The sequence below is a fragment of the Salarias fasciatus genome, chromosome 16 (genome assembly GCF_902148845.1).
Source record: "Salarias fasciatus chromosome 16, fSalaFa1.1, whole genome shotgun sequence".
Taxonomy (NCBI): Eukaryota; Metazoa; Chordata; class Actinopteri; order Blenniiformes; family Blenniidae; genus Salarias; species Salarias fasciatus.
In genome coordinates, this window is record NC_043760.1 from 3,897,858 (window position 1) to 3,923,165 (window position 25,308).

General features: G+C 45.2%; 1 long non-coding RNA gene across 1 annotated transcript; it reads left to right on the top strand.

Annotated features, from left to right (window-relative positions):
• Positions 1-42: 42 nt before the first annotated feature.
• LOC115403469 (uncharacterized) lies at positions 43-1,680 on the top strand. The gene is made up of 3 exons (XR_003933210.1): positions 43-336; positions 438-621; positions 712-1,680. It is a non-coding gene; the product is annotated as an uncharacterized LOC115403469 (long non-coding RNA).
• The last annotated feature ends 23,628 nt before the right edge of the window (positions 1,681-25,308 follow it).

Here is a 25,308-nt window from a genome sequence, read left to right on the forward strand (position 1 = left end):
TTTGTTTGCATGGACCAGAACGGGCTGTGTGCAGACGTGCAGTCCTCGCTCCTGCGGCCACGTTGGGTATTTCTCTTTGATCTCCAGTTCCCACCATGCCCACGCGTTGTTGTGTCGTTGGTTGTGCGAGCAAATCCCACGACCGCCAGGGTCAGAAGATCCCAAACGGACTCTGTTTTTATCGTTTTCCCGCCTGGAAGCGCCACCAAGGAGAGCAAGTTTCTGAACTGACTAAATCTCGTCGCCTCGCTCGGGTCGCGGCTGTAAGACGATCAAACATCACCTTTCACAGCATTCCGGAGTCGATGAGAGTGTGTTCTCTGCATTTTCATTCTGGTAAGTCACAGATTTTTTACGCTTTTTTTTTCATACATAGTTTCTTCCCTTCAACGTCTGCTGTTCCACTATGGGATGGGATGGGATGATCTGTTTGCCAGGCAAACCGGCCGCTGAAATGTACTCCTCTCACCCGACTGGGCGCCGTCGCTGCGGTTGGGCCACTCTGAGGTGAAAGCCACAGCGACTGAACGCTACGAGAGGCGGGAGAAGAGGAAGCGTCGAGGGATGGAGGAGACCACACCACACAGTCTGTGGATGACACGGATGACCCTGTGCCACACGGTAAGCCTCGCAGCCCGCACAAGTTATTATATAGTTTTGTTTTGGTTGTGTGTGAGCTGAAAGACAAACCAACTTTAATCTGATTCACAGTGGAAACACCGGCAGCGGCAGCAGCAGACCGGGAGGACGGAGCTGGCCGGGGTCTGAGGGAATGTGACTTTTGCCAGATGCGGCGGGATGAGATTAACCGGCTGCTGGAGGAGAACCGGTCCCTGAAGTCTGAGCTTGGCCAGAAAAAATGGGACGAAGATTTCCTGAAGAATGACACTGAAAAAGTGAAATACTACACTGGGCCTTCACACCCGGATATTCTCATGGATCTTCTGGTTTCAGTTGGACCATTCATCACGCAGAGAAGCAAAGTGTTGTCTCAATCACATCATCGATGTTCTGCACGCACGCGTCACCCCTTCCATCCACTGGCCGTCCCGAGAGGCGTTACATGCTACGATGCCGCAGCAGTTCGTGGAGGCGTTTGGGAAGCGCGTTGCTGTGATTCTGGACTGCTTTGAAATAAACACACAGAAACCATCCAAGCCCACGGCGCAGGCCGCAGCACATCCCCACCACAAACACAACGCTACTAGGAAGTACCTCGTTGGCATCACACCCGGCGGCGCAGTTTCTTTCATCTCCAAGGGGTGGGGGGGGAAGTGAGAGCGATAAACACATAACCGAAGCGAGTGGCATTCTGGAGAAGCTGTCACCTGGAGACGTGCTGCTGGCTGATCGCGGCTTTGACATCGACGACGGGGTGGGACTCGTTTGCGCGGAGGTAAAGGATCCTGCCTTAACAGAAGGCCGCTGTCAGCTGGATGCGAGAGATCCGGAGAGCCTCAAAAAAACTGGCCACCAATTGGAACGGTCATCGGAGCCGTCAGCAACAAATACACCATGCTCTCTGCGAAGGCAACGAGTCAGATGGTTCTGCCCAGCAAGGACGAGGATGGGACGTTCCTCGATAAGATATTTAGTGTGTGCTTCGCGCTGACAAACATGAGCCCAGGTGTTGAGCTGAAATAAACGCCTGTAAAGTGAAGCTGTAAGTATCTGTGGTATCCTTACCCACAATTTGTTTAATAAACACACTGAAATTTATTTAAGATGGTTTTTTTTGGTGTTTATTGAAATAAAGTGTTAATATATCCTAACAAAATGACCAGTAGTGCAAACAAAATGTTGAAACATAATAAATGCTAAGAGGAGAAAATAAAGTCAATAATACAGAATAGTTTTTCAAAACTACACAAAGGGTGTGTAAAACCTGCAAAATGTTTGACATGTACAAAATGTGCATATTCTTAAAACAACAGAATTTGTAAACATATTCTCTAAATGAACAGTCGTGCAGACAGAATAGTAGATGAATGATAAAAGGAGAAAATACAGTGACAGCATAAACGGTAGTGCAGTCGGACAAATAGTACACACTGATGTTCATTTTCAAAACTACACAAGAGGGTGTGTAAAAAAAAAAGCATATTATTAAGATAATGTTATTTGTAAGAATACTCCAGTAGTGCAAACAGAAAAACAAAATAAAAGGAGGAAATATAAATATCAAAGGAGAAGGTGTCGTGGCCACAAATCAGTTCAGGCAGGCAAACTTTCAGGAAAAACCCTGTGCTTTCTGCAGACATGCCTTCAGAAGCTGGCATCTGGCCTGACTCGGATCACCAGCAGATCCTCTGTGTCCACACGACAAAGTCACAGTATGTTGATTCCATGACGAACATCTGTGTGTCGTATCTGTGGCTGCTTCAGATGAAAGGAGTTGTCCACCAGCTGGAGACAGAGATCCCGGTCACTTTCACAAGCCTCCAGGATAGTGTTCAAAATCGATTTGAACTGAAATCCTTTATTTGTCCCGCAGGGGGAAACTGCAGGGTTACAGCAGCCCAACGTATGAAAGAAAAGTGAAAATTACAAAGCTCAACCCTGCATAGAAAAGTTAGATATCATTTGAATATAAATTTAGGATAGACATAATTAAATTAAATAACATATAAACTGTCTGACATAAGTATATATTAAATATAATACAATTATATATAATTTAAATACAAATATAAGACAGATATAATTAAGTAACAGATATGAATTAAATATAATTTATATATAGATGTAAGACAGATATAATTACGTAAATAACAGATATACACTAGCAGATACAAATGAGATAAGATATACGTTTAAGACGGACACAATGTATACTATAGTAAAAATAACAGATACAGGTTAAATGAACAATTAAGACAGACAGACACATATGTACAATATAATCGAAAAAAATTTGAGAGAAACACAAAAAGAATATAAGTAAGGATAAGTTGCTTTATTGGTCATTATACAGCGAATGTACAACGAAATTTGTCCTCTGCATTTGACCCATCCATCGATGCTGCTGAAGCGTTCTGTAGGAGCAGTGGGCAGCTGCAGAGAGCGCCCGGGGACCCATCTCCAGATGGAGAGCCAGGCTAATGGTCAGATCACCTGACTGGAGGATTGACCTGTAGTGCATGTTATGTGTATGAAAAAAAAAAAAAAGTGTTCTCGCCACCCCGGCGGTATTGTGTCTCCTTCAAGCTCGGGTCCTCTCCCAGAGTCCTGGAGCTGGAGGGTTCTGCGCAGGATCTTAGCTGTTCCTAGGATTGCGCTCTTCTGAACAGAGCTCTCAGATGTTGTTCCTGGTCTCTGCTGGAGCCATCCTCCCAGCTTGTGGGTTCCTGCTCCCAGTGTCCCGATCACTACTGGTATCTCTGTTGCCTTCACGCCCCACACTCTCTCTATCTCTTCCCTCAGCCCTTGGTATTTCTCCAGCTTCTCATACTCCTTTTTCCTGATGTTGCCATCAATTTGGATTGCTACATCTATCACCACAGCTGTCTTCAGCTGTTTATCCACCACCACTATGTCAGGTTGATTGGCCATCACCTGCTGGTCAGTCTGGATCTGGAAGTCCCACAGGATCTTGGCTCGATTGTTCTCGACCACCTTTGGAGGTGTCTCCCATCTTGACCCTGGGACCTCCAGTCCATACTCGGTACATATGTTCCTGTACACGATGCCCGCTACCTGGTTGTGCCGTTCCATGTATGCCTTGCCTGCCAGCATCTTACACCATGCTGTGATGGTCTGTACTGTCTCTGGGGCTTCTTGGCACAGTCTTCACCTGGGGTCTTGTTTGGTGTGGTAGATCCCGGCCTCTATTGATCTTGTGTTCAGGGCCTGTTCTTGTGCAGCCATGATTAGTGCCTCTGTGCTGTCCTTCAGTCCAGCCTTTTCCAGCCACTGGTATGTTTTCTCTATGTCAGCCACTTCTTCAATGTGTCGGTGGTCCATGCCATGCAGGACTTTGTCTGTCCATGATAGCTCCTCTGGCTCCTCCTTACTGGGCTTTTGGTGTCTGAGGCATTCACTTAGCAGATCATCACTGGGGGCCATCTTCTTGGTATACTCGTGGAGGCTCTTGGTTTCCTCCTGGATAGTGGCTCTGACACTCACTAGTCCTCGGCCTCCCTCCTTTCTCTTGGTGTATAGCCTCAGTATGCTGGACTTAGGGTGGAACCCTCCGTGCATTGTAAGGAGCTTTCTTGTCTTGATATCAGTGGCTTGCATTTCTTCCAGTGGCCAGGATATTATGCCAGCAGGGTATCTGATTACTGGTAGGGCGTAGGTGTTTATGGCCTGGATATTATTTTTGCCATTCAGCTGGCTCTTCAGGACTTGTCTTACTCTCTGTAGCAGTGGCAGCTGCTGGTCTTCCAAAGAGGGGAAGCTCATTTTCAGCATACATTGTAAATATGTGTTTTTTTTTTTGTATGTAAATTCTATTAGCTGTCATGCCTTTTGTAAGCCCTGTCAAAGTTAGACAGATACCCAAAGCCCACTTGTGACCAGACAACACATCCCTGAGATGGTTTCATCCAGAGGCATGGCCAACAGTAGGCTACATTTTATTGGTTACAGCACTTCAGTCAGCAGCTCACTTGTCATATCAGGACAGCTGAAAAGACCTGTTACTTTTCCCCACCTTTTGCACCAGCTGTCTTCAGAGTTGATCTGTCCTGCAGTTTAACACCAATTTTCTCTTCGTAAGGAAGAATATCAAATGACTTCGCCAAAATCCGGGCCACAACATTCACGGTCTGCTGTTGTGTGCAGCTTGCGAGCAGCTGGAGCTGCGTGAGGCTGGAGCGCTGTGTGACCGCCTGAGTGTGAGAGACGGGGAGAAGCTCCAGCTGCTGGTCGAGGACAGAAACCACAGAGTGACCTAAACAAGTCTCCAAACACAACGCTAGTCGTTTTTCACAAACAGAAAGTCTCCAAGGATCAGTAAAGCCTCGGAGAGTGAAAAACTTCAGAAGCGCTTTGGTGCATTTTTTTTACTTCAACATTACTGATTTGCTCATTTCGCTGTCAATCAAGCTTCAGACAGATCATCCAATCATAGCACGCAGAAGCCCGACATCCAAGGCCAGCCCCTGCCATTGACCCCCATTGAAGCTCAGTCGTCCGATGCCAAGCATTATCCAACGAGTGTCCAGTTTCACTGCATTGGAACAACACACTCTAGCTTCCGCATGGACGCTCAGCGTCCGGCTGTTTAAAGTGCCGTGCTCCTGCGAGGAGGAGTGAGAAAAAAGCCGAGTCAATTACCTGAGATAAGTAGCTGATTCTGAACAAAAGATGAACGTGTTGTGGAGTATATTTAGTCAATGAAATGTACACACAACAGTAAATATTGGACCACTTATTTTTTGACATCTTGTGTACTTTTACTATCTTAGGGGAAGTTGAGCTTCCCTTGCAGTCTTAGAGCAATCACCACTGCTCTGTAGGTATTTGGCTGTGGCTGACTTTCGAGCTGCCTCCTCATGGTTACCATTTACCTGTGGGATCTCCAGGTACTTGTAGCTGTCCTGCACATCTGTTATGTTCCCTTCAGGCAATTCAACTCCTTCAGTTGTGATCACCTTCCCTCTTCTAGATACCATTCGTCCACACTTATCTAGTCCGAATGACATCCCAATATCCTGGTGAGGTGAATCAGGGAGTCGATGTCTCGCTCATTCTTGGCATACAGTTTGGCTCCCCCTTGATGTAGCATCTTAATGGTAAGATCACCTGACTGTAGTGCATGTTATGTGTGTGTGTGTGTGTGTGTGTGTGTATATACACACACACACACACACACACACACACACACACACACACACACATATATATATATATATATATATATATATATATATATATATATATATATATATATATATATATATATACATATGTACACACACACACACTACCGGTCCAAAGTTTTACAAGACCCCAATTTTTCCAGTGTTTTTACTGTGACTTATGCCGTTTAATGTCTCATTGCACTCGGACGTCAAAGCATAGTACGAATAAGGAATTGGAGTCAAAAAAGAAATTATGGAATCACTTTATATACCAAAATGTATTCTAAACTGTTGACTCATCAAAGTAGCCACCTTTGGCAGATATAACAGCTGAACACACACGTATCATTCTTTCTACTATAGAAATCAAATATTCTTCAGAAAGTTCTTCCCATGTCTGTTGCAGAAGTTCCCATAAATGTGTGGCGCTTGTGGGTTGCTTTGCTTTCACTCTTCTGTCCATTTCATCCCAAACCAGCTCAATGGGGTTTAAGTCTGGAGACTGTGCTGGCCACTCCATGTTTTCAAGTTTACCAGCTTCTTCTTTTTTCATAAGATGGTTCTGGCATAGCTTGGACTTCTGTTTTGGGTCATGATCTTGCTGTAAGATGAACTCCTGACCAACACGACGCGCACCAGAGGGTACTGCATGGCGCTGCAGGATGCTGTGGGAGCCGTTTTGGTTCAGGGTGCCTCTCACTCTGAACAAGTCACCAACCCTGGATCCAGCAAAACAACCCCAGACCATCACACTTCCTCCTCCATGTTTGACAGTTGAAGCCACACACTGTGGAAGCCTCCTTTCACCTGCTCTACGCCGTACAAACATCCTGCGTGATGAACTCAAGATTTCAAATTTTGATTCTTCACTCCATAATACCTTTTCCCAGTCTTCAGTGGGCCAATGGCAGTGTTTCTTGGCCCAGGCAAGCCTCTTTGTCTTATTCTGACGTCTTAGCAATGGTTTTCTTGCTGCAGTCAAACCCGCAGCTCAAAGTCTTCTCTTCACCGTAGAAACAGAGACTTGCTTCCTACGACCACTATTAAGCTGTGCTTGAAGCTGTTGTCCTGTGAGCCGCCTATCACGCAAACTGTTGACTCTCAGAAACTTGTCCTCTGATTCAGTTGTGGCTTCGGATCTGCCAGACCTCTTCCTGTCAAAGTTTGCCCCACTTTCTGAATTCCTTTTGATGGTGAAGGAAACTGTCCTCACTGACCGATATCGTTCTGAAATGTACTCTGTTTTTCAGTTTTGGGTAACCTTACTTTTTATTTTACCGTCTGGTACTTCACCACTTACCGTTATATCATTTCAAGCTGCTGACTGGACTTGAGTGACTTGAATTGCAATAAATAACTGGAAAAATTGGGGTGTTCTAAAACTTTTGATCAGTAGTGTACATTTATGATTACATTTTTTAATACTGCAACCTACCTACTATAATAAAAGTTGAATAAATGTACAAAGGAAAAGACTTGCTGCTTGCTCAGGACCCGATATGTCTTGCCAAATAATTGCACAAATTAAATATTACTCTCCCATCTAAGCTGGCCTCTCTTCTCGGGGATACCGCTCATATACTACAAAGTATTAATGTAGGAAGCTGGCAGCCAGTCCTCACTGATCAGGTATTCTGCCACCCACATTCTATTTTGTACATTTTCATTTAGTTTCCATCTGTCACACATTCACTTAGGTCTTCATTTGGGTTCATACATTGCACTTCTTTTACAAATGGTTTTGTGTTAACAACTGAAGACTGGATCCTTATTTAGTTAATTAGTTTTCACACCCATCTGTTTCTTTGACTTCTTATCAGTTCTTTTTCTTTGACCTGATTGGCTGGGACACTGGCATGGCAGGCCAGCTGCACATCATCTCCCTTATTGGACCGGCCCAAGTGGAACCCAAGGGAGGGAGAGGGTTCACTGGTGGATTTGTAATGTATGGTTTAAAGGAAACTTAGTGGGTAACTTAAGATGGATAAGGCAGGGCTAGTTGTTACTGTACATATAACAAATGTAAACAGGGTATCTTAACTGTAAATAGCTCTGATGAAATAACTGACAATGTAATTGAACATAACCCTCCGACTCTCACATGGGTGGTGTGGTCCTGGCTATTTAAGGGATTTGGGTAGACACAGCTGGTCTGTTGTCTGTGGAGGGGAGATGCTGCCAGTCTGTCCTGGTGCTGTGAATGAATGGAAGAGCTTTGGAAGACTTTAGGCTGTTCGTTTGTCATTTTCAGGCGTGCAGGCCATCCATGGCTTTTAAGAGGCCATCTTAACAAATGAAAATCTTACAGTTTAGCAAGAAAATATCAAGGATGTTAACTTTGAGGTGCACTGCCAGGATACATGGATGTGCCATTAAAAGCGCCTGGCGGCGCTCGGCGTTTGAGACGCCGGAAGGCGTTTCAAAATAAAAGCGCCTGGCGGCGCTCGGCGTTAAAAGCGCCGTTCTGAACGGCGTTTTCTACCAGGCGGTGTATGGCACAAAAGGCCACCCATAACCCTTCGCCTCGTTTCCGCCGTCTCACCGCCGCCGCCGCTTCCTCCCGCAGGTCTCGAGGCTTCGGCCAGCTGGTCCGGGCCAGAAACATCAAGACGGTGGGCGACCTGAGCGCTCTGACCCCCGTCGAGGTCAAGACCCTGCCCATCCGCTCCCCCAAGATCTCCAATGTCAAGAAGGCGCTCCAGACCTACGAGCAGCAGGTGAGGAACCGGCGCCGCGGCCCCGGCGAGCCGGCGACTCGGCCTGGGCGCGTTTCAACAGATGCTCGTCTCCACAGAGGAAAGGACGCGGCGGCGACGAGCTGAAGAGCTTCGACGAGACGGAGAGGATGACGTCTGAGGTGGAGGAAACGAGCGCTCCCCAGACCGCCGACGAGGACGACAAGACCACCGGAGAGACTCTGGGTGAGCGACGACTCTTCATCGGGACGGTTAAACTCAGAACACGTGGACAGGGAGAACAGTCACCTGAAAATTCAAGCTTCTGAATCCGTGGAGAAAATGTCGAATTTTTTTTTTTTTACAACACCAAAAAAAAAATCACAGAAAGTTACTTTAATCTCAACATGAAGCCAATTTTGCATTCTGGGTATTTTCACAGTGGCAGCATCGGCGATATCTCAGCTGTGTGTTATTCTGAAGAATCTCTTACAAGAAGAAAACAAGAATTTTTTCTTCAACACTTTGATCGTTTTCTTGGTGGTTTGGCCATATTGGAGCTTCTTACGGCCCAGTTTCGGCCCTCGTGCCTCATGTTTGACATCTCTGAAACCAGAACCTGTTACTGAGTGTTTTCGCTTGAACTGGACCTTAAACCCGAACTCTTCAGTTCAAACCCCTCAGTCATTAAACGGTGTAATTTGACCCCTGGATCGCCGTCGTTTGGTGGCGAGCCTGGGCTCGAGGGGGAAGCTGAACTGTGTGTTCTGGTGTGTTTTCAGCCACGGAGCTGCCGGACGAGGTCGTCGCGGAGCCGCAGGAGGCCCGGGGACTCCCGGAGGTCCCGGAGGCCCCCCTGCTGTCGGAGCTGCAGGCGCTGTGCTGCAGGGCGAGCCCGGCGGCGCTCGGCCGCTGCTCGCCGCAGGAGCTGGTCGACGCCCACCAGCTGCTCAGAGGCCTGATGAGCAGCGTGGTGAGGGAGCTGGAGAGCCGGGTCGGCTGGGCAGAGGGGGCGGGGCCTGTGCCTTAGGACCGCCTCTGGGGGCGGAGCCGCATGTGAACTTCTTCTTTTTTTTTTTTTTCCATTTCGGGGGTTTTGAGCACGTTGGAGCACGCGCAGATGTCCCCGGAGGGATCCGCGCGGATGGGAGCTTATGGACTGGAGCTGAGTTTTACGTGCTCCCTTAAAAGTTATAAGTGCTCACATAAACAACTTTACGCGAGCGCGTAAAAGTTCTACGTGCTCACGTAAACAACTTTACGCGAGCACGTAAAAGTTCTACGCGCGCACGTAAAAGCTTTACGTGAGCACGTAGAACTCACTTAAAAAAATAATTTTTTTGATGTCCCTTTAGGGGCTCAGTAGTTTTGAGCACGTTGTGCACGTTTTCCTTCCCGCCGAGCGGAACGGAAAGTCTCGACGCCTCCCTTGGATTTTCTCGACTCGATGAACTCTGTAAAGAAACTGACGTTTCTCTCTGCCTGTTGCTTTTTAGGCTGTTTACAACTCGCCTGGTGGACTTTTCACAGCTTCTCTTAGTCGTTTTCACTCATTGTAATGTCCTTTATTTTTCCCCTCACTCTTAGTTTGTAGGTCTTCCATTTTTTCAGCTTTTAAATACATGAATAAAAATAAAGGTTTTTCTGAATTTGAAAACTTTTCAGCAGTGTTTACTGTTCAGAGCTGCTCCACTGGTCACCCGAGCGTCACGGCCGCCATCTTGGAATCAGCCAGAACTCGCATCTAAACTGATCTTCTGGGGTTTTTTTCCTGGAAACATCTCAGACGTACGTAGGTTTGATACAGAAGACACGGTTCACCGTAGTTCAATATCTATAGCGGGTTAAACGGTAATGGAATATTCTGATGTGACATATGATCGATAGTTAGCAAAACACGTGTGATCGAGGAGCAGAAACTGTTGGCTTCATTTTCCAACGTATTGAAATACAAATGGATGGAGTATAAAGCACAGCAGATCAGTTCTAGACCAGATGGTACAAATGAAGATAGAAATCTTACAAAAAATATAAAATTTAAAGTTTCCACAAGGTGACACCAGTCGAACTGTATTTCAGATTGTTGCTCCTCCTGTTCTTCCTCCTCTTCCTCAACTCTTGGAAAACCTTTACAATGAAAAATGGGAGATCTGAGACGGTAAACGCAAACATTTCAAAAAGATTCTACTTAAATTTTTTTCTTTCTTGCCAATTTCTTCCTTCAGACTTTATTTCTTTCTTACTCTTCTCCAGCCAGACGTTCTGCTGTCTGGATCTGTAACTCGGTGGAGGATGAGAAGAATCAGACTTCTGTCAACGTGAATAGACGACATCCTGCGTCGCCTCTGTTTTCAACCAGCATGATTTGTTTCATTTCTACAATATTCTAGTGTGAGCTGTAATCTGTTATTGAAATACATTATTTCTGAAGTCTCAGCTGGACTAGTGCCAGATGAACAGCCTGGCTAATGCTAGCTGGCTACATGATGTCACTCTGTAAAGAAACATTTTAGCTAGAAGAGATTAATAAACACGGTTCAGAAACATGAGAGAGACGGTCTCCAGTGAGCTGCGGTGGCGTCACAGGAATGGAAAGAAAAACTTTTATTTATTATTAAAGTGACATTAAGTTTAGTTTCTTGCCTCCTGTCAGGTGGGAGATGCTGCAGAGAGGCAACGTCTGCTAAAACACCCGTCCAAACACTTAAAGAAGCTCATCTGTCTCTTGAGGACCATTCATTACTGATACGCGCTCAAAACATTATCAAGTTTAGTATTTCCACAAAATGCATGCCTACAGAAGGCCGCTGTCAGCTGGATGCGAGAGATCCGGAGAGCCTCAAAAAAACTGGCCACCAATTGGAACGGTCATCGGAGCCGTCAGCAACAAATACACCATGCTCTCTGCGAAGGCAACGAGTCAGATGGTTCTGCCCAGCAAGGACGAGGATGGCACGTTCCTCGATAAGATATTTAGTGTGTGCTTCGCGCTGACAAACATGAGCCCAGGTGTTGAGCTGAAATAAACGCCTGTAAAGTGAAGCTGTAAGTATCTGTGGTATCCTTACCCACGATTTGTTTAATAAACACACTGAAATTTATTTAAGATGGTTTTTTTGGTGTTTATTGAAATAAAGTGTTAATATATCCTAACAAAATGACCAGTAGTGCAAACAAAATGTTGAAACATAATAAATGCTAAGAGGAGAAAATAAAGTCAATAATACAGAATAGTTTTTCAAAACTACACAAAGGGTGTGTAAAACCTGCAAAATGTTTGACATGTACAAAATGTGCATATTCTTAAAACAACAGAATTTGTAAACATATTCTCTAAATGAACAGTCGTGCAGACAGAATAGTAGATGAATGATAAAAGGAGAAAATACAGTGACAGCATAAATGGTAGTGCAGTCGGACAAATAGTACACACTGATGTTCATTTTCAAAACTACACAAGAGGGTGTGTAAAAAAAAAAAGCATATTATTAAGATAATGTTATTTGTAAGAATACTCCAGTAGTGCAAACAGAAAAACAAAATAAAAGGAGGAAATATAAATATCAAAGGAGAAGGTGTAGTGGCCACAAATCAGTTCAGGCAGGCAAACTTTCAGGAAAAACCCTGTGCTTTCTGCAGACATGCCTTCAGAAGCTGGCATCTGGCCTGACTCGGATCACCAGCAGATCCTCTGTGTCCACACGACAAAGTCACAGTATGTTGATTCCATGACGAACATCTGTGTGTCGTATCTGTGGCTGCTTCAGATGAAAGGAGTTGTCCACCAGCTGGAGACAGAGATCCCGGTCACTTTCACAAGCCTCCAGGATAGTGTTCAAAATCGATTTGAACTGAAATCCTTTATTTGTCCCGCAGGGGGAAACTGCAGGGTTACAGCAGCCCAACGTATGAAAGAAAAGTGAAAATTACAAAGCTCAACCCTGCATAGAAAAGTTAGATATCATTTGAATATAAATTTAGGATAGACATAATTAAATTAAATAACATATAAACTGTCTGACATAAGTATATATTAAATATAATACAATTATATATAATTTAAATACAAATATAAGACAGATATAATTAAGTAACAGATATGAATTAAATATAATTTATATATAGATGTAAGACAGATATAATTACGTAAATAACAGATATACACTAGCAGATACAAATGAGATAAGATATACGTTTAAGACGGACACAATGTATACTATAGTAAAAATAACAGATACAGGTTAAATGAACAATTAAGACAGACAGACACATATGTACAATATAATCGAAAAAAATTTGAGAGAAACACAAAAAGAATATAAGTAAGGATAAGTTGCTTTATTGGTCATTATACAGCGAATGTACAACGAAATTTGTCCTCTGCATTTGACCCATCCATCGATGCTGCTGAAGCGTTCTGTAGGAGCAGTGGGCAGCTGCAGAGAGCGCCCGGGGACCCATCTCCAGATGGAGAGCCAGGCTAATGGTCAGATCACCTGACTGGAGGATTGACCTGTAGTGCATGTTATGTGTATGAAAAAAAAAAAAAGTGTTCTCGCCACCCCGGCGGTATTGTGTCTCCTTCAAGCTCGGGTCCTCTCCCAGAGTCCTGGAGCTGGAGGGTTCTGCGCAGGATCTTAGCTGTTCCTAGGATTGCGCTATTCTGAACAGAGCTCTCAGATGTTGTTCCTGGTCTCTGCTGGAGCCATCCTCCCAGCTTGTGGGTTCCTGCTCCCAGTGTCCCGATCACTACTGGTATCTCTGTTGCCTTCACGCCCCACACTCTCTCTATCTCTTCCCTCAGCCCTTGGTATTTCTCCAGCTTCTCATACTCCTTTTTCCTGATGTTGCCATCAATTTGGATTGCTACATCTATCACCACAGCTGTCTTCAGCTGTTTATCCACCACCACTATGTCAGGTTGATTGGTCATCACCTGCTGGTCAGTCTGGATCTGGAAGTCCCACAGGATCTTGGCTTGATTGTTCTCGACCACCTTTGGAGGTGTCTCCCATCTTGACCCTGGGACCTCCAGTCCATACTCGGTACATATGTTCCTGTACACGATGCCCGCTACCTGGTTGTGCCATTCCATGTATGCCTTGCCTGCCAGCATCTTACACCATGCTGTGATGGTCTGTACTGTCTCTGGGGCTTCTTGGCACAGTCTTCACCTGGGGTCTTGTTTGGTGTGGTAGATCCCGGCCTCTATTGATCTTGTGTTCAGGGCCTGTTCTTGTGCAGCCATGATTAGTGCCTCTGTGCTGTCCTTCAGTCCAGCCTTTTCCAGCCACTGGTATGTTTTCTCTATGTCAGCCACTTCTTCAATGTGTCGGTGGTCCATGCCATGCAGGACTTTGTCTGTCCATGATAGCTCCTCTGGCTCCTCCTTACTGGGCTTTTGGTGTCTGAGGCATTCACTTAGCAGATCATCACTGGGGGCCATCTTCTTGGTATACTCATGGAGGCTCTTGGTTTCCTCCTGGATAGTGGCTCTGACACTCACTAGTCCTCGGCCTCCCTCCTTTCTCTTGGTGTATAGCCTCAGTATGCTGGACTTAGGGTGGAACCCTCCGTGCATTGTAAGGAGCTTTCTTGTCTTGATATCAGTGGCTTGCATTTCTTCCAGTGGCCAGGATATTATGCCAGCAGGGTATCTGATTACTGGTAGGGCGTAGGTGTTTATGGCCTGGATATTATTTTTGCCATTCAGCTGGCTCTTCAGGACTTGTCTTACTCTCTGTAGCAGTGGCAGCTGCTGGTCTTCCAAAGAGGGGAAGCTCATTTTCAGCATACATTGTAAATATGTGTTTTTTTTTTTGTATGTAAATTCTATTAGCTGTCATGCCTTTTGTAAGCCCTGTCAAAGTTAGACAGATACCCAAAGCCCACTTGTGACCAGACAACACATCCCTGAGATGGTTTCATCCAGAGGCATGGCCAATACTAGGCTACATTTTATTGGTTACAGCACTTCAGTCAGCAGCTCACTTGTCATATCAGGACAGCTGAAAAGACCTGTTACTTTTCCCCACCTTTTGCACCAGCTGTCTTCAGAGTTGATCTGTCCTGCAGTTTAACACCAATTTTCTCTTCGTAAGGAAGAATATCAAATGACTTCGCCAAAATCCGGGCCACAACATTCACAGTCTGCTGTTGTGTGCAGCTTGCGAGCAGCTGGAGCTGCGTGAGGCTGGAGCGCTGTGTGACCGCCTGAGTGTGAGAGACGGGGAGAAGCTCCAGCTGCTGGTCGAGGACAGAAACCACAGAGTGACCTAAACAAGTCTCCAAACACAACGCTAGTCGTTTTTCACGAACAGAAAGTCTCCAAGGATCAGTAAAGCCTCGGAGAGTGAAAAACTTCAGAAGCGCTTTGGTGCATTTTTTTTACTTCAACATTACTGATTTGCTCATTTCGCTGTCAATCAAGCTTCAGACAGATCATCCAATCATAGCACGCAGAAGCCCGACGTCCAAGGCCAGCCCCTGCCATTGACCCCCATTGAAGCTCAGTCGTCCGATGCCAAGCATTATCCAACGAGTGTCCAGTTTCACTGCATTGGAACAACACACTCTAGCTTCCGCATGGACGCTCAGCGTCCGGCTGTTTAAAGTGCCGTGCTCCTGCGAGGAGGAGTGAGAAAAAAGCCGAGTCAATTACTTGAGATAAGTAGCTGATTCTGAACAAAAGATGAACGTGTTGTAGAGTATATTTAGTCAATGAAATGTACACACAACAGTAAATATTGGACCACTTATTTTTTGACATCTTGTGTACTTTTACTATCTTAGGGGAAGTTGAGCTTCCCTTGCAGTCTTAGAGCAATCGCCACTGCTCTGTAGGTATTTGGCTGTGGCTGACTTTCGAGCTGCCTCCTCATGGTTACCATTTACCTGTGGGATCTCCAGGTACTTGTAGCTGTCCTGCACATCTGTTATGTTCCCTTCAGGCAATTCAACTCCTTCAGTTGTGATCACCTTCCCTCTTCTAGATACCATTCGTCCACACTTATCTAGTCCGAATGACATCCCGATGTCATTGCTGTATATCCTGGTGAGGTGAATCAGGGAGTCGATGTCTCGCTCATTCTTGGCATACAGTTTGGCTCCCCCTTGATGTAGCATCTTAATGGTAAGATCACCTGACTGTAGTGCATGTTATGTGTGTGTGTGTGTGTATATATACACACACACACACACACACACACACACACACACACACACACACACACACACACACACATATACATATACATATATATATATATATATATATATATATATATATATATATATATATATATATATATGTACACACACACACACTACCGGTCCAAAGTTTTACAACACCCCAATTTTTCCAGTGTTTTTACTGTGACTTATGCCGTTTAATGTCTCATTGCACTCGGACGTCAAAGCATAGTACGAATAAGGAATTGGAGTCAAAAAATAAATTATGGAATCACTTTATAGACCAAAATGTATTCTAAACTGTTGACTCATCAAAGTAGCCACCTTTGGCAGATATAACAGCTGAACACACACGTATCATTCTTTCTACTATAGAAATCAAATATTCTTCAGAAAGTTCTTCCCATGTCTGTTGCAGAAGTTCCCATAAATGTGTGGCGCTTGTGGGTTGCTTTGCTTTCACTCTTCTGTCCATTTCATCCCAAACCAGCTCAATGGGGTTTAAGTCTGGAGACTGTGCTGGCCACTCCATGTTTTCAAGTTTACCAGCTTCTTCTTTTTTCATAAGATGGTTCTGGCATAGCTTGGACTTCTGTTTTGGGTCATGATCTTGCTGTAAGATGAACTCCTGACCAACACGACGCGCACCAGAGGGTACTGCATGGCGCTGCAGGATGCTGTGGGAGCCGTTTTGGTTCAGGGTGCCTCTCACTCTGAACAAGTCACCAACCCTGGATCCAGCAAAACAACCCCAGACCATCACACTTCCTCCTCCATGTTTGACAGTTGAAGCCACACACTGTGGAAGCCTCCTTTCACCTGCTCTACGCCGTACAAACATCCTGCGTGATGAACTCAAGATTTCAAATTTTGATTCTTCACTCCATAATACCTTTTCCCAGTCTTCAGTGGGCCAATGGCAGTGTTTCTTGGCCCAGGCAAGCCTCTTTGTCTTATTCTGACGTCTTAGCAATGGTTTTCTTGCTGCAGTCAAACCCGCAGCTCAAAGTCTTCTCTTCACCGTAGAAACAGAGACTTGCTTCCTACGACCACTATTAAGCTGTGCTTGAAGCTGTTGTCCTGTGAGCCGCCTATCACGCAAACTGTTGACTCTCAGAAACTTGTCCTCTGATTCAGTTGTGGCTTCGGATCTGCCAGACCTCTTCCTGTCAAAGTTTGCCCCACTTTCTGAATTCCTTTTGATGGTGAAGGAAACTGTCCTCACTGACCGATATCGTTCTGAAATGTACTCTGTTTTTCAGTTTTGGGTAACCTTACTTTTTATTTTACCGTCTGGTACTTCACCACTTACCGTTATATCATTTCAAGCTGCTGACTGGACTTGAGTGACTTGAATTGCAATAAATAACTGGAAAAATTGGGGTGTTCTAAAACTTTTGATCAGTAGTGTACATTTATGATTACATTTTTTAATACTGCAACCTACCTACTATAATAAAAGTTGAATAAATGTACAAAGGAAAAGACTTGCTGCTTGCTCAGGACCCGATATGTCTTGCCAAATAATTGCACAAATTAAATATTACTCTCCCATCTAAGCTGGCCTCTCTTCTCGGGGATACCGCTCATATACTACAAAGTATTAATGTAGGAAGCTGGCAGCCAGTCCTCACTGATCAGGTATTCTGCCACCCACATTCTATTTTGTACATTTTCATTTAGTTTCCATCTGTCACACATTCACTTAGGTCTTCATTTGGGTTCATACATTGCACTTCTTTTACAAATGGTTTTGTGTTAACAACTGAAGACTGGATCCTTATTTAGTTAATTAGTTTTCACACCCATCTGTTTCTTTGACTTCTTATCAGTTCTTTTTCTTTGACCTGATTGGCTGGGACACTGGCATGGCAGGCCAGCTGCACATCATCTCCCTTATTGGACCGGCCCAAGTGGAACCCAAGGGAGGGAGAGGGTTCACTGGTGGATTTGTAATGTATGGTTTAAAGGAAACTTAGTGGGTAACTTAAGATGGATAAGGCAGGGCTAGTTGTTACTGTACATATAACAAATGTAAACAGGGTATCTTAACTGTAAATAGCTCTGATGAAATAACTGACAATGTAATTGAACATAACCCTCCGACTCTCACATGGGTGGTGTGGTCCTGGCTATTTAAGGGATTTGGGTAGACACAGCTGGTCTGTTGTCTGTGGAGGGGAGATGCTGCCAGTCTGTCCTGGTGCTGTGAATGAATGGAAGAGCTTTGGAAGACTTTAGGCTGTTCGTTTGTCATTTTCAGGCGTGCAGGCCATCCATGGCTTTTAAGAGGCCATCTTAACAAATGAAAATCTTACAGTTTAGCAAGAAAATATCAAGGATGTTAACTTTGAGGTGCACTGCCAGGATACATGGATGTGCCATTAAAAGCGCCTGGCGGCGCTCGGCGTTTGAGACGCCGGAAGGCGTTTCAAAATAAAAGCGCCTGGCGGCGCTCGGCGTTAAAAGCGCCGTTCTGAACGGCGTTTTCTACCAGGCGGTGTATGGCACAAAAGGCCACCCATAACCCTTCGCCTCGTTTCCGCCGTCTCACCGCCGCCGCCGCTTCCTCCCGCAGGTCTCGAGGCTTCGGCCAGCTGGTCCGGGCCAGAAACATCAAGACGGTGGGCGACCTGAGCGCTCTGACCCCCGTCGAGGTCAAGACCCTGCCCATCCGCTCCCCCAAGATCTCCAATGTCAAGAAGGCGCTCCAGACCTACGAGCAGCAGGTGAGGAACCGGCGCCGCGGCCCCGGCGAGCCGGCGACTCGGCCTGGGCGCGTTTCAACAGATGCTCGTCTCCACAGAGGAAAGGACGCGGCGGCGACGAGCTGAAGAGCTTCGACGAGACGGAGAGGATGACGTCTGAGGTGGAGGAAACGAGCGCTCCCCAGACCGCCGACGAGGACGACAAGACCACCGGAGAGACTCTGGGTGAGCGACGACTCTTCATCGGGACGGTTAAACTCAGAACACGTGGACAGGGAGAACAGTCACCTGAAAATTCAAGCTTCTGAATCCGTGGAGAAAATGTCGAATTTTTTTTTTTTACAACACCAAAAAAAAAATCACAGAAAGTTACTTTAATCTCAACATGAAGCCAATTTTGCATTCTGGGTATTTTCACAGTGGCAGCATCGGCGATATCTCAGCTGTGTGTTATTCTGAAGAATCTCTTACAAGAAGAAAACAAGAATTTTTTCTTCAACACTTTGATCGTTTTCTTGGTGGTTTGGCCATATTGGAGCTTCTTACGGCCCAGTTTCGGCCCTCGTGCCTCATGTTTGACATCTCTGAAACCAGAACCTGTTACTGAGTGTTTTCGCTTGAACTGGACCTTAAACCCGAACTCTTCAGTTCAAACCTCTCAGTCATTAAACGGTGTAATTTGACCCCTGGATCGCCGTCGTTTGGTGGTGAGCCTGGGCTCGAGGGGGAAGCTGAACTGTGTGTTCTGGTGTGTTTTCAGCCACGGAGCTGCCGGACGAGGTCGTCGCGGAGCCGCAGGAGGCCCGGGGACTCCCGGAGGTCCCGGAGGCCCCCCTGCTGTCGGAGCTGCAGGCGCTGTGCTGCAGGGCGAGCCCGGCGGCGCTCGGCCGCTGCTCGCCGCAGGAGCTGGTCGACGCCCACCAGCTGCTCAGAGGCCTGATGAGCAGCGTGGTGAGGGAGCTGGAGAGCCGGGTCGGCCGGGCAGAGGGGGCGGGGCCTGTGCCTTAGGACCGCCTCTGGGGGCGGAGCCGCATGTGAACTTCTTCTTTTTTTTTTTTTCCATTTCGGGGGTTTTGAGCACGTTGGAGCACGCGCAGATGTCCCCGGAGGGATCCGCGCGGATGGGAGCTTATGGACTGGAGCTGAGTTTTACGTGCTCCCTTAAAAGTTATAAGTGCTCACATAAACAACTTTACGCGAGCGCGTAAAAGTTCTACGTGCTCACGTAAACAACTTTACGCGAGCACGTAAAAGTTCTACGCGCGCACGTAAAAGCTTTACGTGAGCACGTAGAACTCACTTAAAAAAATAATTTTTTTGATGTCCCTTTAGGGGCTCAGTAGTTTTGAGCACGTTGTGCACGTTTTCCTTCCCGCCGAGCGGAACGGAAAGTCTCGACGCCTCCCTTGGATTTTCTCGACTCGATGAACTCTGTAAAGAAACTGACGTTTCTCTCTGCCTGTTGCTTTTTAGGCTGTTTACAACTCGCCTGGTGGACTTTTCACAGCTTCTCTTAGTCGTTTTCACTCATTGTAATGTCCTTTATTTTTCCCCTCACTCTTAGTTTGTAGGTCTTCCATTTTTTCAGCTTTTAAATACATGAATAAAAATAAAGGTTTTTCTGAATTTGAAAACTTTTCAGCAGTGTTTACTGTTCAGAGCTGCTCCACTGGTCACCCGAGCGTCACGGCCGCCATCTTGGAATCAGCCAGAACTCGCATCTAAACTGATCTTCTGGGGTTTTTTTCCTGGAAACATCTCAGACGTACGTAGGTTTGATACAGAAGACACGGTTCACCGTAGTTCAATATCTATAGCGGGTTAAACGGTAATGGAATATTCTGATGTGACATATGATCGATAGTTAGCAAAACACGTGTGATCGAGGAGCAGAAACTGTTGGCTTCATTTTCCAACGTATTGAAATACAAATGGATGGAGTATAAAGCACAGCAGATCAGTTCTAGACCAGATGGTACAAATGAAGATAGAAATCTTACAAAAAATATAAAATTTAAAGTTTCCACAAGGTGACACCAGTCGAACTGTATTTCAGATTGTTGCTCCTCCTGTTCTTCCTCCTCTTCCTCAACTCTTGGAAAACCTTTACAATGAAAAATGGGAGATCTGAGACGGTAAACGCAAACATTTCAAAAAGATTCTACTTAAATTTTTTTCTTTCTTGCCAATTTCTTCCTTCAGACTTTATTTCTTTCTTACTCTTCTCCAGCCAGACGTTCTGCTGTCTGGATCTGTAACTCGGTGGAGGATGAGAAGAATCAGACTTCTGTCAACGTGAATAGACGACATCCTGCGTCGCCTCTGTTTTCAACCAGCATGATTTGTTTCATTTCTACAATATTCTAGTGTGAGCTGTAATCTGTTATTGAAATACATTATTTCTGAAGTCTCAGCTGGACTAGTGCCAGATGAACAGCCTGGCTAATGCTAGCTGGCTACATGATGTCACTCTGTAAAGAAACATTTTAGCTAGAAGAGATTAATAAACACGGTTCAGAAACATGAGAGAGACGGTCTCCAGTGAGCTGCGGTGGCGTCACAGGAATGGAAAGAAAAACTTTTATTTATTATTAAAGTGACATTAAGTTTAGTTTCTTGCCTCCTGTCAGGTGGGAGATGCTGCAGAGAGGCAACGTCTGCTAAAACACCCGTCCAAACACTTAAAGAAGCTCATCTGTCTCTTGAGGACCATTCATTACTGATACGCGCTCAAAACATTATCAAGTTTAGTATTTCCACAAAATGCATGCCTACAGAAGGCCGCTGTCAGCTGGATGCGAGAGATCCGGAGAGCCTCAAAAAAACTGGCCACCAATTGGAACGGTCATCGGAGCCGTCAGCAACAAATACACCATGCTCTCTGCGAAGGCAACGAGTCAGATGGTTCTGCCCAGCAAGGACGAGGATGGCACGTTCCTCGATAAGATATTTAGTGTGTGCTTCGCGCTGACAAACATGAGCCCAGGTGTTGAGCTGAAATAAACGCCTGTAAAGTGAAGCTGTAAGTATCTGTGGTATCCTTACCCACGATTTGTTTAATAAACACACTGAAATTTATTTAAGATGGTTTTTTTGGTGTTTATTGAAATAAAGTGTTAATATATCCTAACAAAATGACCAGTAGTGCAAACAAAATGTTGAAACATAATAAATGCTAAGAGGAGAAAATAAAGTCAATAATACAGAATAGTTTTTCAAAACTACACAAAGGGTGTGTAAAACCTGCAAAATGTTTGACATGTACAAAATGTGCATATTCTTAAAACAACAGAATTTGTAAACATATTCTCTAAATGAACAGTCGTGCAGACAGAATAGTAGATGAATGATAAAAGGAGAAAATACAGTGACAGCATAAATGGTAGTGCAGTCGGACAAATAGTACACACTGATGTTCATTTTCAAAACTACACAAGAGGGTGTGTAAAAAAAAAAAGCATATTATTAAGATAATGTTATTTGTAAGAATACTCCAGTAGTGCAAACAGAAAAACAAAATAAAAGGAGGAAATATAAATATCAAAGGAGAAGGTGTAGTGGCCACAAATCAGTTCAGGCAGGCAAACTTTCAGGAAAAACCCTGTGCTTTCTGCAGACATGCCTTCAGAAGCTGGCATCTGGCCTGACTCGGATCACCAGCAGATCCTCTGTGTCCACACGACAAAGTCACAGTATGTTGATTCCATGACGAACATCTGTGTGTCGTATCTGTGGCTGCTTCAGATGAAAGGAGTTGTCCACCAGCTGGAGACAGAGATCCCGGTCACTTTCACAAGCCTCCAGGATAGTGTTCAAAATCGATTTGAACTGAAATCCTTTATTTGTCCCGCAGGGGGAAACTGCAGGGTTACAGCAGCCCAACGTATGAAAGAAAAGTGAAAATTACAAAGCTCAACCCTGCATAGAAAAGTTAGATATCATTTGAATATAAATTTAGGATAGACATAATTAAATTAAATAACATATAAACTGTCTGACATATAATATTAAATATAATACAATTATATATAATTTAAATACAAATATAAGACAGATATAATTAAGTAACAGATATGAATTAAATATAATTTATATATAGATGTAAGACAGATATAATTACGTAAATAACAGATATACACTAGCAGATACAAATGAGATAAGATATACGTTTAAGACGGACACAATGTATACTATAGTAAAAATAACAGATACAGGTTAAATGAACAATTAAGACAGACAGACACATATGTACAATATAATCGAAAAAAATTTGAGAGAAACACAAAAAGAATATAAGTAAGGATAAGTTGCTTTATTGGTCATTATACAGCGAATGTACAACGAAATTTGTCCTCTGCATTTGACCCATCCATCGATGCTGCTGAAGCGTTCTGTAGGAGCAGTGGGCAGCTGCAGAGAGCGCCCGGGGACCCATCTCCAGATGGAGAGCCAGGCTAATGGTCAGATCACCTGACTGGAGGATTGACCTGTAGTGCATGTTATGTGTATGAAAAAAAAAAAAAAGTGTTCTCGCCACCCCGGCGGTATTGTGTCTCCTTCAAGCTCGGGTCCTCTCCCAGAGTCCTGGAGCTGGAGGGTTCTGCGCAGGATCTTAGCTGTTCCTAGGATTGCGCTATTCTGAACAGAGCTCTCAGATGTTGTTCCTGGTCTCTGCTGGAGCCATCCTCCCAGCTTGTGGGTTCCTGCTCCCAGTGTCCCGATCACTACTGGTATCTCTGTTGCCTTCACGCCCCACACTCTCTCTATCTCTTCCCTCAGCCCTTGGTATTTCTCCAGCTTCTCATACTCCTTTTTCCTGATGTTGCCATCAATTTGGATTGCTACATCTATCACCACAGCTGTCTTCAGCTGTTTATCCACCACCACTATGTCAGGTTGATTGGTCATCACCTGCTGGTCAGTCTGGATCTGGAAGTCCCACAGGATCTTGGCTTGATTGTTCTCGACCACCTTTGGAGGTGTCTCCCATCTTGACCCTGGGACCTCCAGTCCATACTCGGTACATATGTTCCTGTACACGATGCCCGCTACCTGGTTGTGCCATTCCATGTATGCCTTGCCTGCCAGCATCTTACACCATGCTGTGATGGTCTGTACTGTCTCTGGGGCTTCTTGGCACAGTCTTCACCTGGGGTCTTGTTTGGTGTGGTAGATCCCGGCCTCTATTGATCTTGTGTTCAGGGCCTGTTCTTGTGCAGCCATGATTAGTGCCTCTGTGCTGTCCTTCAGTCCAGCCTTTTCCAGCCACTGGTATGTTTTCTCTATGTCAGCCACTTCTTCAATGTGTCGGTGGTCCATGCCATGCAGGACTTTGTCTGTCCATGATAGCTCCTCTGGCTCCTCCTTACTGGGCTTTTGGTGTCTGAGGCATTCACTTAGCAGATCATCACTGGGGGCCATCTTCTTGGTATACTCATGGAGGCTCTTGGTTTCCTCCTGGATAGTGGCTCTGACACTCACTAGTCCTCGGCCTCCCTCCTTTCTCTTGGTGTATAGCCTCAGTATGCTGGACTTAGGGTGGAACCCTCCGTGCATTGTAAGGAGCTTTCTTGTCTTGATATCAGTGGCTTGCATTTCTTCCAGTGGCCAGGATATTATGCCAGCAGGGTATCTGATTACTGGTAGGGCGTAGGTGTTTATGGCCTGGATATTATTTTTGCCATTCAGCTGGCTCTTCAGGACTTGTCTTACTCTCTGTAGCAGTGGCAGCTGCTGGTCTTCCAAAGAGGGGAAGCTCATTTTCAGCATACATTGTAAATATGTGTTTTTTTTTTTGTATGTAAATTCTATTAGCTGTCATGCCTTTTGTAAGCCCTGTCAAAGTTAGACAGATACCCAAAGCCCACTTGTGACCAGACAACACATCCCTGAGATGGTTTCATCCAGAGGCATGGCCAATACTAGGCTACATTTTATTGGTTACAGCACTTCAGTCAGCAGCTCACTTGTCATATCAGGACAGCTGAAAAGACCTGTTACTTTTCCCCACCTTTTGCACCAGCTGTCTTCAGAGTTGATCTGTCCTGCAGTTTAACACCAATTTTCTCTTCGTAAGGAAGAATATCAAATGACTTCGCCAAAATCCGGGCCACAACATTCACAGTCTGCTGTTGTGTGCAGCTTGCGAGCAGCTGGAGCTGCGTGAGGCTGGAGCGCTGTGTGACCGCCTGAGTGTGAGAGACGGGGAGAAGCTCCAGCTGCTGGTCGAGGACAGAAACCACAGAGTGACCTAAACAAGTCTCCAAACACAACGCTAGTCGTTTTTCACGAACAGAAAGTCTCCAAGGATCAGTAAAGCCTCGGAGAGTGAAAAACTTCAGAAGCGCTTTGGTGCATTTTTTTTACTTCAACATTACTGATTTGCTCATTTCGCTGTCAATCAAGCTTCAGACAGATCATCCAATCATAGCACGCAGAAGCCCGACGTCCAAGGCCAGCCCCTGCCATTGACCCCCATTGAAGCTCAGTCGTCCGATGCCAAGCATTATCCAACGAGTGTCCAGTTTCACTGCATTGGAACAACACACTCTAGCTTCCGCATGGACGCTCAGCGTCCGGCTGTTTAAAGTGCCGTGCTCCTGCGAGGAGGAGTGAGAAAAAAGCCGAGTCAATTACTTGAGATAAGTAGCTGATTCTGAACAAAAGATGAACGTGTTGTAGAGTATATTTAGTCAATGAAATGTACACACAACAGTAAATATTGGACCACTTATTTTTTGACATCTTGTGTACTTTTACTATCTTAGGGGAAGTTGAGCTTCCCTTGCAGTCTTAGAGCAATCGCCACTGCTCTGTAGGTATTTGGCTGTGGCTGACTTTCGAGCTGCCTCCTCATGGTTACCATTTACCTGTGGGATCTCCAGGTACTTGTAGCTGTCCTGCACATCTGTTATGTTCCCTTCAGGC